This window comes from Rattus norvegicus, chromosome X (assembly GCF_021556685.1).
Source record: "Rattus norvegicus strain SHRSP/BbbUtx chromosome X, alternate assembly SHRSP_T2T, whole genome shotgun sequence".
Lineage (NCBI taxonomy): Eukaryota > Metazoa > Chordata > Mammalia > Rodentia > Muridae > Rattus > Rattus norvegicus.
Window position 1 is genome coordinate 83,557,422 of NC_141554.1, and position 13,215 is coordinate 83,570,636.

A 13,215-nucleotide genomic window follows, 5' to 3' on the forward strand; every position below is an offset into this window, starting at 1 on the left:
TTCAGGTCAATGCAGAAGCAAGAGGTTTATTTTCTGGTGTATCAGGATGATCCTCAATAAGTCCCTCAAGGAAAGTGACCCAAACAGCTATAATAAGAAGCTTTTATACTTTTTAGGGGTACAGGTTACATCAGCAGGGTTACAGTTTAAACTTATTGCCTAAGCATATTGACCTTTGAAACTATTGGCTAGCAAGCGTGGGCAGATTATGACATATATTCAAACTCTATCTGGAACCAGAGGGTCAGGTGACTATCAGTCAGTACATTCTGCAGTTTTTCAAGAATGTTCCTGTTCCTCTCAGATGGAGAATGGAACTTGGCCTATCTTTGACCAGAGGCAGAAAGCTGGGACTTGGCCTAGTCTTGACCCAAGGCAGGTGGGTATAAGGCTGGCAAAAGCCTACAGGGTCCTTCAATGTGTGTGTGTGTGTTTGTGTATGTGTGTGTGTGTGTGTGTGTGTGTGTGTATCAAACAACTCTTTTTCAAACCTATATGAATTTCTTTATGTTCTTTATGTATGTAACTTTTATTTGCCTGATGTAATTGTCATCTCAAATGCTTACTGCTTAGAGGTCTCACCCTTCCTAGTTCTTTCTGAATTCTAACTGGCTGGTTCAATTCAGCTGCTGTGAATTTAAAATCTCTCCAAGATGACTGGTTCAAATATGCTTTTCTTGGCTTGGGTCTCAATTGCTTTCCTTGGAAAAAATGACCCTGAACTCTATGACTGAACTCTCAACTGAACTATATGGAACTATATGGAACTGACTGACTGGTTCAGCTGATCCTGAGTTGCTCTTAAATAGACTCTTTTCCTGATTGTTCTCCTAAAAGTTGGGTATATATTCTCTCTGACTCATCCTTTTTTATTTGATAGAACCTAATTCTATTATACAGATATTATATCTATATCAATATATTAGATATAGATTGTATCTATAATGTAGATAATATAATATATAAACTAAAGACAATGTATAATTTAATTAAATATATATTTTATGTATTATATAATTATGATATATAGTACATATAATTATAATTTGTTATATTTTATAATATATTTTATTATAGAATATGGTTATAGACATCTATATCTGAATTATAGAATTCAATTCTATATAATTTAGAATTTATAATTATATTTATATAATATAGATAATGTAGTATAATATAGATGTAAATAAATCTATTTAAGGGGCAGACAAATTTGTCACTTCATCTGACCCTGAATTAGACATTTCCTTCGAACATGGCTGTTTCCTTCTACAAACTAATTTTACCTTCATTGTTTGGTATAAAAATTTGTCCGAAGGACATTTCTGTATTCCAGACAGAAGGATTAGTGTTGTGTCATTCCAGCTCAAAAACAGATCTAAAAGGTCTTTGGATGTGACCCTTTGCTAGAACAGCCAAATTGTTGGATTAAAATTCCTATACATCTTGAAAAAAAAAACAACAGTAGATGAAGAAGTAAAAAGAAAGTAGAAGGGCAAGAAATTCAAGGGTATGTTAGTGAGTTTCTTCTTTACATAGTGCAGTTTAAATAGAGGGAGTGGTATCATTAGAGAAAAATTCTATCCAGGTAATCTTGTAACCTATAAAAGGAAGTAGCCCAAGGGATTTTCTCCATCTAAAAGGAATCAACAATCCAAAGCTTGTGCAAATCCAATTCAAGGAGGGGGCCTCATTGAATTCCAAGCAAATAGAAACATTTGACACCTTTGACCACCCACTTAGATCAGGCTTTAAACTATAACACTACTGGAGAAAGGGGTTGCTGTATTTCTTCCTACATTTAAGGAACTCCACTGATGCATGTGGCAGTAGAGTACTTGCTTGGAGGGCTAGAAAGGACATTGCATGATACTGTAAAGGTGAGATGTGGCTTGTTTTGGAGACCCCAAGTTGTTGGAGATGTCAGAACGATGGGACACCTGCCAGGGAAAACTACATTCTATGGAACCAGCCAGGACAAAGAGATGTGTTGGAGTCCACAAAGCTGGATGGAGATATAAAGAGATATCACAGTCTGGATATGAATTTTTTTTCCTGCTTTTCTGGGATTTGGTCTTGTTTTCGTCCAGTATTTTCTCATTAAAGAGTAGTCTTTTTGTACTTTTAGAATGGTAATGTATATTCTGTCATTGGATATGTTAGAGATAAGCAAATTAATTTTTGCTTATACTTGGTGTACAGTTAAGAGATCACCTTAAATCTCAGAGGAGTTTTAGACTTTGGGGGTTTAAATAGTCTTGAGACTGTGAAAGACAGCGATTTTTGAAGTTGGACTAAGTACATTTTGCATTATGTTATGGCTACAAGCCTATGAGGTCCAGGGAGTGAAACGTGGTGGTTTAAAAAAGAATGATTCCCAAAGACTCATATATGTTAATGTTTGCTTTCTAGTTTACTGACTGTTTAGAAAGGATTAAAAGGTATGGCCTTTTTTGGATATGGTGTGTCACTGGAGGTAGACTTTGAGGTTTCAAAAGACTGGTGTCTGGTCTAATCTCTCTCTCCCTCCCTTCCTCCCTCCCTCCCTCCTCCCTCCTTCCCTCTCTCTCTTGCTCTCTGCTTCCTATATAAGCACTTAGCTATATTGCCTTAACTCCAATTCTTCCTGCCTTTTGCTATGATTTCTACTGTGATGATAATAGACTAACCTTCTGAAACTCTAAACAAGTCCCAAATTAAATGCTACCTCTCATAAGTTGGTCATGCTGTCTCTTCAAATCAATGGAAGAGTTTCTTGAACTTTTCTTATAGTTTTAATTTATAAACATGAGACCAGTACTTTCATAAAATAAGTACATAACTGCCTATCTGTTGACTGTCTTAATGAGTGAATGTACCTCTTAGACTGAGTTCTTGTATTGATGATAAAAGATACTAATTTAAATTTAAATAGAATCTAGAATCAATTAAAATATTGAAGAGTTGGATAATAAAAGAGAAAAATACAACAGTAGGATAAGTGACTAGTATGTAAAATTATAACACTAGCAGAACTGTTTAGAAATGTTTCTTGCTTATGTTGTCATTAGGGTTTTTAGAAGAATAAGTGAAGAGTATAGGAATATCAGATAAGTAGAGACAATAAAGAATGAATTTATCCTTCAAATGGAGTTCTTTTATAAGAAACTCCACTGTCTTAGTTACTATTCCATTGCTGTGTAGAGAACCTATGACCAAAAACTGTATAGAAGATAGCCTTTAATAACAAATAACAAAAAAGATTTCAAGAATTTGAAAGGAGCTAGGGAAATATGGGGGATGTTAGAAGAAGGATAGGAAAGCGAGTATTGATGTAACATTATCTTGATTAAATATTTAAGTAATAAAATACATATGTATATGAAAAACACAAATTATAATATATGCTATGTAACTCACATGTGCCTCAAGGACACATGCAAACAGAAGGCAATGAAGTGGGAAGTATAGTCCATGTATAAGAGAGTATGAATATCTTTACACTTATTAAAAAGAAGGACTTTTCATCAAAATCTCGCAAAATAGATAAAGGGTGTACTTAGATAGTTCATCAAATGGACTTAACGATTCTAAGAATATATGTCCACAATATCAAAGCGCAAAGATGTTGGAATAGTAACAAAACTGAAATAAGAATTAACAATATAAGAGTATGCAGTATCAATAACTCATCCTCAATGACAAATCACGAGTGTCTTTTATTCACATATGTTTAAAAGATAAGCTTGAAAGATATAGACTAAATGTATCCAAAAACCACAAAAAGCATGACATTTATCTGCAGCATTACATACATTTTCTTAAGTATTTTCATTGATAATTCTTCAACTACATCATAGATTAGAAAAAAATCACATTTTCATAAACTTGGTAATGGGACTGAAATTGTAACAAATACTTTTGATCAAATTACTTAAAAGAAATAAACAATGAAGCACATTAGGACATTCACAAATACATGGAAGTTAATCATCTGTTGATTAACTAATGGATCAAAGACAATATGAAAAAGGAATAAATATTGTAAGACAAATAAAATGGACATATAAAATACCATTGAGTGTGAAAAGTAGTTCTAATAAAAAATCTCTATAAATTGAATAATGCTAAGAAAAACATTTTAAATGAACTTCTTAATTTTACAACTCAAGTTAGCTGAACAAAATATGTAAAAGAAGACTCAATGCAGCATAAAAAGTGAAACTGGAAATTCACAGAGGCAATAAAAAACAAGTACTAAAATGACCACAATAAATAAAAAGAAAAAGAAATAATGGATTTTAAACACAAGGACAACAAACTTGTTAGATTAACCAAGACAAAAGGAGAGACAAATCAAAACAATGAATGAAAGAAGAGAAAAATACAATTTTTGTCAACTTGTAGACAACATATTATTTTTTTATTTCTGGATATTATAATTTCACCATTTCCCTTTTCTTCCTCTAGTCCATACTATATAAACTTCTTGTTCTCCTTGAAATTCATTGTTTCTTTACCTTTAGTTATATATGTCTGTGTGTATATCTAAATATAGGATAACACAAATTGACATGGTAAAATGAGGGAAATGTAAACATAGAATTACAGTCAACTATGAAATGATGAGAGCAGGACAAATAATCTTCCTCAGTGGAAAGCACTGGATTCAATACCAAATGCTCATCCTGCAAACATACCTGCAAGAGGCTTTATATGGATATTACAATTTATCTAACTTACATAGGGAGCATTTCCAGACAGCTATTAATGAGGATTACAAAACTTTAAATAAGCAACTTAGAATAAACGGATATATTCCTAGAAACAAGCTATCAGGGCTACATTATGAAAAAAATACAGTATCTGAGCAGATAGTAAATAAGACAAAGAATGAGTAGCTAAAAAGCCCTATCATGTCATTTGACTATTATATTCTGTCAAGATTAAGGAAATCAATTTGCACCTTTACAAAAAATGGCAAAAAAAAAAAAAACTCATCTAAACCCATTTCAGAATCACAGCATTGCATTGCCCTCAGAAAAAATATACTTTGAGAAACGAAAATCATAGGTTAATGTGTCTGGCATATCTAGAAGTAAAAATACTCAAAAAATCAATGGCAAACAAAATTAAATGGCATAAAGAATGATCATACATTGAGATTAAGTGAAATTTTCCTCTGGGATGCAAAGGTTTTTGGGTGTGTGTGTGTGTGTGTGTGTGTGTGTGTGTGTGTGTGTGTGTGTAAATTAATGTTACATACCAAAATAACAGACAAATGGATTAAATTTTCATTATCACAGATGGATGAGAAAGTTATTTTTAAAATTTAATAAAATTTTATGATAAAAGGTCTCAACAAGAATAATGGTTTCAAGAAATATATGTTCAATAGTAGATATAAGTGCTAAATACTAATATCTTCAATATGCAATTTTAATGTTTTTCCATTCAGCTAATAAACAAGATATATGTGTTCATTTTACTTGATTTCATTCTGGTCTCTGGCTAGAGAAATTTAGCAAGAATACATATAGATCATCCAATATGAAAAAGAAAAAGTTGACTTGTATTTTTTGTTGTTTACTTGTTTATTTGCTAATAGAATGATCTTTGTACTGAAAACCCAAAATGTATACTTTAAAAGTACTAGAACTGATAAAAAATTTGAGGCATATCAAATCAAGTTTAAAAATCAGTTACATTTTGTAAAATACAAACTATTCATAAAAACAATCTGGAAAAGATGTCATTTGAATTGAATCACAAAGAGTGACATGCTTAGAAATAAATTTAATCAAAGAGTTACCTGAAAGGTCTTTAAACTGAAATGAATAAAATGTTAACTAAAAGCACAGAACTAGAATTCTATTTAATATTAACGAATGGTGAATCAATATTGTTAAAAAGTTTATATGTCCCAGAGAAATTCAGAGACTCAATGCAATCTCTATCAAAATTGCAATGGCATTTTCACAGGTATATGAAAAAGATCCAGAACTTTTCTGTAAGTACAACTGGGTCAGAATAACCTACATAATCTTCAGGAAGGACGAAGCTGAAAATACCTTATTCCCTATTTTTCTAATAAATAACGAAGCCATAATAATAAAAAATAACAATAGAACAACATGTGTATATTCTGAACAAATTTTTGACAAGAACTTCAAATAGGAATAGGTATTCTTTTAATTATAAAGATCTGAAATCATGAAGAAAGAAGAAAAGGTTTTTGATATTTGTTTTCATAATAACTTTTGGGATATGAATGTACATGTATCAGGATCAAAAGTAAATATATGTACTGGAGAGTTGGATCAGCAATTAAAAGCATGTTTTCCTCTTACAGAGGACCCAGGTAGGCACCGACCACCCACATGAAAGCCTATAGTCACCCATATGAAAGTCTACACTAACCCATAACTCCTGTTCCAATGGATCTGGTGTCCTTTCCTGACCCTTTTTGGCACCAAGCATGCATGCGTACAGTACACATACAAACATAAAGGCAAACATTCATTCAAGTAAAAACTAAATAATTTTAAAAAGCTTTTCAAAGTAAAGATAAATAAGTGAGAATACACAAAATTTAAAACAACAACAACAACAGCAACAACAACAACAACAAAACAGTTCTGCAGAGGAAAAAGTAAACCAGTTATCAAGGAGGAACAAAGGCAATATGTGAAATGGAAGAAAATATTTGTAAACCAATATTTATTCAATAGAAAAATATACTAATAATTTACAAACCTAAGAAACTAAACATACAACATTTTTCAAAAATAAAGAAAGATTCAGACAACCTTTAGGTTGTTTGTGGGTTCTAAAACTAAAGTCCATTGTCTGAAGCTGTTAAACATCACTGATCAGCACAAAAATGAAAATGAAAACCAAACTTACCTATCACCTCAACCCATAAGGACAGCTACTATTAAAAAGCAGGTAATAAATGTTGGAAAGCATAAAAGAAGCAAAGAGGGCTCTTCATAAACAATAATGAGAGTGTAAATAGTAACGACTATGGTAATATGTAGTACTTTCTAAAATATTAAAAAATATATATAAGTATTACTTGAGTCAAGTATCTTACTACTCAGAACATATCCAAAGAAAATGAAATAAATTTGGGAAACTATATGTGCTGATAGTGTGAGATTTTACTATTATAATCAATTCAAAATGCCTGCCTACTATCAAACTATCATACTGCATATTTTAAACACATTTCTGTCAGTTATAATTAAGTGAAACTGAAACAATTATGGTTTTAAATTAATGATATTTGTGTTTCATGAATTCCTCTTGTTCTGAAATGAGCACTTACTATAGATTAATTACTATATTCAATTATATAAGCTATATAATTTCCTTATACCATAGTATTTAATGGTTGTTATCTCATGGCCCAACAACCATTTGTGAAACATTCCTTCTAGAGAGTGAATACTCTCAAATCTACAAAGACCTTATATTGGAACATAGCTAAAAAATCTCTGGGAATCATCATAATCATCATGTTTAAAATGAGAAAAACTATATCCCTTGTGTTCTCTCTCTCTCTCTCTCTCTCTCTCTCTCTCTCTCTCTCTCTCTCTCTCTCTCTCTCTCTCTCTCTTCACCCCTCTCACCCCTCTCTTGTTTACATGAAATCGGCAGCAAAAAAGTTATTCTGAGTTATTCAGCTTCTGTGATATTAAGTAGTTTTTTAATTGCTTGTACTACAAGCAATTAAGGTTAAAGGAGTTATTGTGGTGAATTGGTGATCCCATGTAATTAATTATTTTTTAACAGACTTAATTCATTTATTTTTCTTGTATAAAAACCCTTATGTGGTAGCCACAGCTGGAGCCTGGGTCCTCTGAACAGAGACTCTGGTGTGGGTTTTCACAAGATGGTCAGTGAATTCCTGATAAGGAGACTTGGTGAACACAGTCTCTTTCCAGAGGTCAGGGGTCAGGTAGCTGTAGGTCTTGGAGATGGCATCAAAGGTGGCCTTGGCAAAGTTGCCCAGGGTGGCAGTGCAGCCCCAGGCTGAAGTGTAGCAGTCATCTATACCAGCCAACATCAGTAGCTTCTTGGGCACAGGAGCAGAGACAATGCCAGTGCCTCTGGGGGCACCAGCACAGAGTCCCAGCGGCCTGTCACTTTCCATGGCACAGTGTGGGACTTGCCAATCTTGTTCCCCCAGTAGCCTCTCCGCACTGGGACGAACAAAAGCTTGGCCAGGATGATGGCCCCTCGGATAGTAATGGCTACCTCCTCGGAGCACTTAACACCAAGACCAACGTGGCCATTGTAGTCCCCCATAGCGACAAAAGCCTTGAACCTGGTCCGCTGGCCAGCCGGAGTCTCTGTCTGCACTGGCATGATTTTCAGAACCACATCCTTTAGAGATGCACCCAGGAAAAAGTCAATAGTCGGAGACTCCTTAATGGGCAGCGAGAACAGGTAGATCTCCTCCAAGGACTTGATCTTCATGTTCTTAACCAGGCGGCCCAGCTTTGTGATGGGGATCCACTCCTTGTCTTCAAGGAGGGCAAGGCCATGGCCTCGGGCAAGACTGAGACCTCTAAGGCCGCTGCTGAATCCTCCGCGGAAGCCGCCTAGGCCTCCTAATCCTGGGCCCCCGGGTCCTAAGGGCCCTCCCGCTGCACCGGTGTCATCCTCCATTTGGTGTTTTCCCGAAGAAGAAGTGATTATTTATTTTTTAAACAAAATAAACACACCTCTCTCTCTCTCTCCAAACTATAAAGATATTCTTTGCCAAAGAATGTTGAACATGGACTCATAATTCTCCAGAGGGAAAAATAAACAAACAAAAACTTTGATATTTTAGCTCCACTCCCACCAAACTGTTTCTTTGGTTGATCAGTGTCACCTACTCTATGGATATGCAAACTGACCACAGCTTTCCTGTCTGTCTCTTGCTTCCCTTCTCTTCTCAGACTAGCTGTGTGTGTGTGTGTGTGTGTGTGTGTGTGTGTGTGTGTGTTTGAGAAAGAGAAGGTAAGGGCAGGAGTTTGGTACATTGGGAGAATCTGGGAGGTTTTAGCGAGGGGGATTATGATCAGAATATAGTGAATGTATCTTCAACAAATATATATATATATATATATATATATATATATATATATATATATATATATATATATGCTGTAAAAAAGCCCAGAATGTATAGAATTCACATCCTAATATATTTTGTACTCTATTTTCAGGTAATGATCTACTAGATGCCTGTCCGCATAATAAACTACTTTCTGGTAAATGAAGACTTGAGATCTCATTTCCTGGACAAGAAATCCTACAACAATGGAGTTCTATTATTTTGGTCAAGCTGAGCCATATTATGATGGGTCCCATCATCAACAAATTCCACTCTTTCAACTTTACAGGTACAACAAAAACACATATAAAGGCTCAGTAATTTTAACAGTAAACACTGAGAAAATAAAAGAGATAAGACTAAAACAATTTTAAGTGCCAAAACATGGACTAAAGTAGCACAGTATATTAAGCAATATGTTCTGTGGAAAAATACAAATAGTCTACTTTTTAAATTCTCGTAAAACAAATATTATTTCACTAATATCACAAAATTATGATCTACATTCTAAATATACCCACACCTGTAATTCTCACCCTATACCAAAAGACAAAACAAAATAAAACAAAACTTTTGTGCAACTGTTGGGTATTGTGGGCTTACATTTTTCAAAGACTACTTTAATAAGAATTCTTAAAGTCTTAACCTCCCTTCTAGCCTACCGTGGACCAAACATAGTGGAAAGGAAAGGATAGCAGGGCAAAAGAGAATGTGTATCTGTTTAGAAATAGTTCTTTGGTGCTTCGGGCTAATCCAATCTTCATTGTCAGAATGCCAGGGTTCACTTCACAGGAATCATCAGTGGTAGGAACATCCACTCACAAACACCATTAGCAAGTCAGCAATGGCAGTTCGATACAGAAGAAACTGAGACACTCTGACAATCAGCGTGATTCCACAGGGAAGTGGCAAGAAGCCATTGGAATATCACAAGAAGTTCTATGACTTGTTTCTCTCTATGACATCAGCAAAGAAGGCAAAGTCAGTATCACTGCATTATCTGTGGAGAACAGTGTCAACAATGCCCAATGAAGATTAGCAAATTATGTCAGGGGGAACTAATACTATAGCACAATCCACTGTCTGTTGGGTTATTCATATACTTTCCCAACATCACATAACCTCTCAAATGTCTGCTCTAGCAAAATGTCACATGCCCCTTTTCCAAGGAGCATCCAGGAAAATATCACATGTCTGTTCTTAGTAAAACAACCTCTCACATGTGGGTCTCATCCAGACAACAGCTCATAAGATGGTTTCCAGAAAAAAATACACATGATGCAACTGAGTCTCCAAAGAAAACACATTTTCTTTTCAGGATACTATTACAGAAAACTACAACTGACAAACTATGTAGTTGTGTAGAAGACTCAAGCTAAAACGCCTACAATATTGTCACCTAAAGCTCAAGGATCATTCTGGCTGATTGTCTAAAAAATTGGAAGAACTAGAGAAAGTTTACTATGAGATTATGTCTCCCAGGAATGTTAGAAGCAACACCCATGAAGTACCACCAAGATGGCATGGTATGAGTTGAATAGAAAAATACCAATAGAAATCATCTTCCCTAGGGAAAAGCATACCAGTTCATTATCTAATAACAAATATCCTTAAAAACAAGTAAAAGAATAAGAGGGAGAGTGCATAAGAGGGTTTTGAGGGAGGAAAAGGAATAAAGAAATGATGTAATATAACTTCATGTAAAAGAAAGTAATTTTTTTTATTAACTCGAGTATTTCTTATATACATTTCGAGTGTTATTCCCTTTCCCGGTTTCCGGGCAAACATCCCCCTCCCCCCTCTCCTTCCTTATGGGTGTTCCCCTCCCCATCCAGAAAGTAATTTTTAAATGTAACAGAATATCCACTAAAACAAACCAAAATATTTCAATAAGGTAATATGGAAATGAAAGAGCAAGTTGCTGCTAGTTGCTAATAAAAGGCATTAAAAACTTGAAAAGTTTTCCTAATTGTCTCCCAATAATTACACCAAGGTGGGATGAAGTCTTCCACACTTGAAGCTTTTAGAGAGATACTTCAGTATTCATTTTTGTATACTGTTGAAGAATGCTTCTGATTTCTGAGCTATTTCCTGTTCTTTCCTGCATTTTTGTCCACTATGAAATAAGCTGCTTTATTCTACTATAGGCTTCTTGCCTGAGGTTCAGAGGAAATGCTAAGTGATCATGTGTTGGAATCCTTGAATGTGTGCCAAAATAATTTTTTTCTGCTTTACTTGCTTAAACTACGTGTTTCTTCACAGTTTTATATTGACAACACACACGGAAAATAATGTTATGGAAGAGTGAATTGACACAGGTAAGCATACACGCGATACAGAGATACTCTTTTAGTAATATTAATTTATATGTTAACTTTACTGGACTAGAAGAATGTCTAGATATTTGATAAAATTTCATTTGTAATTAGCAGGAAGGTTCATCTTTACCTTTTTGGATAGGTAAGGGACAAAAATAGACCAAAGTATGGAGGGAAGGCAAATATATTCTCTGTTTAAATTGATACCCATTTTTTTCCTTTCAAATGATATTGCTGCTCTTGGTTCTTAACCTTTTAAGCTCAAAGTAATATAAAATTGTTCAACTTAAGAGGCTCTTAAGTTTAAACTCAAGTTATTCTATCATTTCCTTGAGCCATTGCCTTTAAAACTATAAGTCAAAGTTTTGAAAAACTTTATACAAGCTGTATATTGCATAGTACATCACAGCAAACAATTTCTTTCATGATGTAATTCTACTAAGTTATATAAGACATGTAATATCCCTGTGTTGTGATGCTTTTAAGGGAAAGAAATATAAACACTATTGTGATTCAGGGACAATGTAACTTGGTAATTATTCTAGAAAGTCAGCTGTGTGACGGTTAGAAGTGTAGAGACCATCTCCAGTAAATAGGCACAGCCCACAGGTGAGGGATGGGGCCACCCACCCATCTCAAAAATTTTAATCCAGAATTGTTCCTATCTAAAGGAAATGCAGGGACCAAGAATGGATCAGAGACTGAAGGCAAGACCATCCAGAGACCATCCCACCTATGGATCCATCCCATCTGAAGACACCAAATCCAGACACTATTGCTGATGCCAAGAAGTGCTTGTTGACAGAAACCTGGTATAGCTATTCTCTGAGAAGCGTTGGGAGGCCCTTACAAATACAGATACAGATACAGTGAATCATTGGACTTAGCACCTGGACCACAATGGAAGAATTAGGGGATGGACTATAGGAGCTGAAGTGGTTTGCAACCCCATAGGAAGAAAAACAATATCACCAACCAGATCCCCCAAAGCTCCCAGTGACTAAACCACCTACCAAAGAGTACACATGGAGGTTACCCATGGCTCCATCTACATACATAGCAGAGGATTGCCTTAACTGGCATCCGTGGGACAGCCCTTGGTCCTGTGGAGATTCAAAACTCCAGTGTAAGGGAACGCTAGAGAGGTGAGGCAGAATGGGTGAGTGGGGAACAGCCTCATAGAGGCAAAGGAGAGGGGAAATGGGATGGGGGTTGTACAAGGGAACCTGGGAAGGGGGACAACATTTGAAATGTAAATAAAATAAGCAAAAAATATTTCACCTTTTACTTTCTATAAATAAATGAAGGATGTCTACTATCTGGTAGCTTTCTTGGATTCTGGAGGTAGAACATACACAGATATATAATTCGGAAATCAAATGGATACAAATTGGAAAGGAAGTCATAGACGTTAGAGGTGAAACAATAAACACCTTTATACTAAAAGAGCTTACTTAATTCATAAATATATACTCTAAATATTTATAATTATGGTCACAGTTAAGTATAGATCCTACCCTCTCATAACAGCAAGATCTCCTCGAAGAGACAGACCATTACAGAAAAGCACAACTGGGAGAAAATAAGTGAGGATACAGTCTCCAGCTGATATGTCTACAATACTACACTTTCACCTAAGGCTCAGGCATTACAGCCAAAGAGGGGCCAGGAATATGATAAGACCCAGAAGAACTGGAGTTTTGTTATTAGACTGTATAAGCTAACAATGTCCAAGAAGCTATTCTCTAGAAGTCTCAATATGGCTCTCTCCCCGATGGGATTTGGGTACAGAGCCCTCAGATTCCTTCT

General features: G+C 35.0%; 1 long non-coding RNA gene and 1 pseudogene across 4 annotated transcripts; one reads left to right on the forward strand and one right to left on the reverse strand.

Annotated features, from left to right (window-relative positions):
• The first annotated feature begins 261 nt into the window (after positions 1–261).
• Positions 262–12,721, forward strand: LOC120099256 (uncharacterized). Of its 3 annotated transcripts, XR_015647085.1 has the most exons (5): positions 262–379; positions 9,201–9,377; positions 10,407–10,614; positions 11,351–11,406; positions 12,078–12,721. It is a non-coding gene; the product is annotated as an uncharacterized LOC120099256 (long non-coding RNA). The 3 variants fall into 3 exon arrangements; XR_015647083.1 differs by lacking the exon at positions 10,407–10,614; XR_015647084.1 differs by lacking the exons at positions 9,201–9,377; positions 10,407–10,614.
• On the reverse strand, positions 7,809–8,655 carry Rps2-ps23 (ribosomal protein S2, pseudogene 23; annotated as a pseudogene). Its single transcript, XR_015646629.1, has one exon. The product of XR_015646629.1 is annotated as a ribosomal protein S2, pseudogene 23, transcript variant X2 (transcript).
• Positions 12,722–13,215: the final 494 nt, after the last annotated feature.